Source organism: Palaemon carinicauda, chromosome 34 (assembly GCF_036898095.1).
Source record: "Palaemon carinicauda isolate YSFRI2023 chromosome 34, ASM3689809v2, whole genome shotgun sequence".
Classification (NCBI taxonomy): domain Eukaryota; kingdom Metazoa; phylum Arthropoda; class Malacostraca; order Decapoda; family Palaemonidae; genus Palaemon; species Palaemon carinicauda.
In genome coordinates, this window is record NC_090758.1 from 22,756,222 (window position 1) to 22,760,668 (window position 4,447).

The window sequence follows — 4,447 nt, forward strand, 5'->3', positions numbered from 1 at the left end:
CTTCAAGCTCTTCGTTAGTGTTTATTCCTAACTTTTTCTCAAACCATCTTAAGTCGACTCCTGATATAAAGATGAAGAAATCGATGCTCCAATTAGCATTCACTCGATTGCGGGGAAAGTGGTGAGTCGGAGAGATTGAGTTGTAATTTTTATTTAAATATTTATTTATTTTTTAAGGTTCTTACTCGTCTTCATTATGCGTCCTCAATCATAAATTCTGAATTTCAAATTAATTAATTTTTATTTATCTATAATGTAAAACGAATTGATTGATATTTTATATCTGATATATTTATTTGTATGGAGTAAATATGAATTTCATTTCTCGTCTTCATTATGTTTATTGTTAACAATACAATTAGACTTTTATGTTTATAATTCTCTTTTATTTATTATGTTTAATCTATAAATCTATGTTTCTTATCAGCCAGTAACCGTGAAAGACTATTTGATATGGTATAGAACAATTTTAATAGACTGAAAAGAGTGACAAGGCAAAATAACATGTACTGTTTTATCTTTCTTAATATTTCTTGTCTGTGTTTGAATTATTTTACATTATTTAATGATATATTTTTCAAAAGTGAGCATTTTATAAAGTAGGAGTAATATATAACATTTTGATGGATATATAAAGTCATTGCGACACATCACTAGTAAACAGAAAAGTATGAAAGTTGGTGGTTGGACAAGGCCAGATGAACCACAATACTAGGATAATAGATCTCTCTCTCTCTCTCTCTCTCTCTCTCTCTCTCTCTCTCTCTCTCTCTCTCTCTCTCTCACACACCGACCCTGTGGCCTACGTAAAAAAACGTTGATAAGAAGTTACTTGGACTTTGATCTATGTAGCTAGTTCTATTTAGTTTCATTTGTTGTTGGTAATTGGAAATTTTATTATCATTTGCCTCTGTTTATTAGTAGAAATTTAATCTATTAGTGACCTTACTCCAAAGATGATATTGTCTTGTGGCGGGATGCACACAAAAGCAAACCCCATATCCTTGATCACTGTAACAGACAATTGCCTCCTCAACACAAATTTTCCCCTTAAGTTATCATAAACTGGACTCTTAGACAGAAGGGAAATAAAAACCAACCATAACATTAACGCTATATTCTTAAAACTAAACGCAACCAAAATTCTTACTATACTTAAAACTAAAGATATCTTACAGAAAGCACAACAAAAACCTAACATAAAAAATAAAAACAAATGCCACATTCACATAAACCCGGAGAAATAATATCAAAACTTAAAACTAAGATGCACCACAATCAAATATGTTTATATATATATATATATATATATATATATATATATATATATATATATATATATATATATATATATATATATATATATTATGGACACCAATACAGTTGTCCACACACAGCCAACTGTCTTTATCAGCAAACTACCACAGCTCTGTGGGTAACATTACACTGTGTAGCAATTGGCCACAGATGCCTCCCTGATTAGGGTCGTAGTTATCATCTTCATATCATCATCATCATCATCATCATCATCATCCTCATCAATCAAAAACTCCATCTTACAGCCAAAGTCGTCACCGATTATGTCAAAATTTAAAAGAGCAGTCAGTTCCAAGTCCTTTATCACAAGCCAGGTCATCAACAATCAATATTCAAAATATAAGTTCTCTCCAAAGGAGGAATCATGGCTCTCGAACTAAACAAAACACTTCCAAGGCTGGTTGAAATCAATTAAATATTTAAATCCAGCGTCACACACACACACAGCTGCCTCAAGTAGCAGTCAATTAAAAAAAGCATTCGCTCCGAAACATTCACTACTGCCCTAACCTAGCTAAAGGTAAACAAACAACCTCATTTATACCAACAGTCTTTCTCACAACAAACAATCAATATACTATCTTTCGCTCGCTGACACAATCTCTCTCTCTCTCTCTCTCTCTCTCTCTCTCTCTCTCTCTCTCTCTCTCTCTCTCTCTCTCTCTCTATGGATCTGGCAAACAAAAAAAAATAAAAAATAAAAATTAATTCTCCACAGTCTATGAACTCTATATCCTAAAATGAGCATGAAGCCCTTGATACAAGGATTGAATAATAAACATAAAAATTTCTGTAAATACACAATACAATAAAAAATCTTAATTATTTTTTACATATCTTGTATGTTAAGAACTATATTTTAAACAAGTAAGTTAAATAGACTCAACAGATCATAAACTCTAAATAGAATCAATTTAAAACTTGAGTAAATATTCCAATGGAAAAAACTCAGAAAGCCCAAAGAAATTACCACAAGAGTCAACAGCATTTCCCCCATGGCTTCTTTTTAATCTCATAAAAACAAATAAAAGAACGTTCGTTTAAACAAGAACGTTATCTCTTATGCATGAAGTTCAAATTCACAGTTTTCAAAAGTTTGACGCTTCATGATTATTACACTCAGAAAATCTCTTCGGGGCTGCTCTCCCTCTCTAAGAGTGAATATGGGAGCAGGCACACGATTTGTTTTAGGAAATATGAACAGTGATGATAAGTGAGCAAGATGTAAGAACATTGGCATTTTCGTTACTGCCATTGCTATTATAATTATAGTTGATTGCTTGTAATGATAAATATCATCATAATTTTTTAGTGACGAGTTTTAGGATGACTCTGCTAAATTCCTCGTCAGGTTGGCGGTTGCTAAGAGAAGAAAAATCCCATATTGTCCCTTTTTGTGTGTTACCCCATAACCAAGGGAAGTGCCTTGGTAAACAGATAGATTATTATTCTTACTTTCCAAGCTACAACCCTAGTTGACAAAGCAGGATGCTATAAGCCCAGGGGTCCAACAGGGAAAAAAGCTTAGTGAGGAAATGAAACAAAGAAAAATAAAATATTTTAAGAAAAGCAGCGAGATCAAAATAAATATACCCTATATAAACTATAAAAACTTTAACAAACCCATAGGAAGAGAAATAACACAGAAGAGTAAGACCAAGTTTACCCTCAAGCAAGAGAGCTCTAACCCAAAAGGCAGTGGAAGACCACGGTATAGAGGCTATGGCACTACCCAGAATTAGAGAACAATGGTTTGATTTTGGAGTGTCCTTCTCCTAGAAGAGCTCCTTACCATAGCTAAAGAGTCTCTTCTACCCTTACAAAGAGAAAAGTTGCCACTGAACAATTACAGTGATGTAAGAAGAATTATTTGGTAATCTCAGTGTTGTCAGGTGTACGAAGACAGAGGATAATGTCTAAAGAATAGGCCAGACTATTCGGTTGTGGGTGTGTGTGTGTGTGTGTGTGTGTGTGTGTGTGTGTAGACAAAGGAAAATGGACCGTAACCAGAGAGAAGAATCCAATGTAGTACTGTCTGACCAGTCAAAAAAAAAAAATAACTCTCTAGCAGTAGTATCTCAATGGGTGGCTAGTGCCCTGGGCAACCTACTACCTATAAAGATCATAATAGCTATAAATGTACTAATGATAAGTTTATACAAAAAATAAATCTTTTCTTTCTTGAACAGGAGTGTTCCAAACCTCCAGGTGGTATCCTTAGCAGCCGGTGACTTACTGATGGTGCTACTAACTGTGCACTTCACGTCGATGGTGTACACTATGCCATGTTAAGCATTTAGTGAATCAGTGTGCTGGGCTTAAGAATTTGTCAAAGACCTCAGCTTAGATATCTTGACTGCCCTGAGTTCTGATCATTACTCAGCCATTGTCCACCTGGTATCAACCCGCGTGTCAGAACATGCCAGGAGATTCGCCATTGGGTGCTGTTGGCCATTTTAGCTGTCGTAAGCCATTTTCTCCCATTTACCAATTTTGTTTACACATAGGGGCGATGAATTCTACATTAGTACACATTTTCCAAGCACCTAGGCCACATCTATCTGAAAATTCACACCCTATTCAAGGTCACTATTTATAACTTGCTTTCTGTGTCTCTGATAGGGTTATTCTATGTAATGATGGCACCCCACCTTCTGATGTCTACGAGACATCCATCTGAGGAGGGCGCAGGTGCAGCGGGTTTACAGAGGCTGGTTCATGCCAGTAAGAAGACTGCCAAATTGGTCTTGACTTTTGTGATCATGTTTGCCATTTGTTTCTTGCCCATCAACATCTATATCCTGTGGTGGTATTTCTGCCCTAGCTCCCAAGACGACTACAACATCTACTGGCATTCCTTCAGGATAATGGGCTTCTTTCTATCTTTTCTCAACTCCCGCATCAACACCATCGCTCTGTATTTTGTCAGCGGGTACCTCCCTGAAGTAAACTTTTGCCATGTTTTCATCAGCTTCATCAGCAAAGGGAAACTGCAACGGACATTTGATGGCACGGAATTGCCATATATAAGGACGTAGCTCCCATCGTTTCCAGCGCTCAAGCCTGAGGAAGGGAGACAGAACTCCCGAAAGGCATAGCTCGTTTTCTGTATACTTTTACCTGAATTGTG

At 35.9% G+C, this 4,447-nt stretch overlaps 1 pseudogene; it reads left to right on the plus strand.

The window, feature by feature from the left end:
• The window catches only part of LOC137626760 (neuropeptide CCHamide-1 receptor-like), a 6,688-nt pseudogene extending 2,333 nt beyond the window's left edge, over nucleotides 1-4,355 (plus strand).
• Nucleotides 4,356-4,447: the final 92 nt, after the last annotated feature.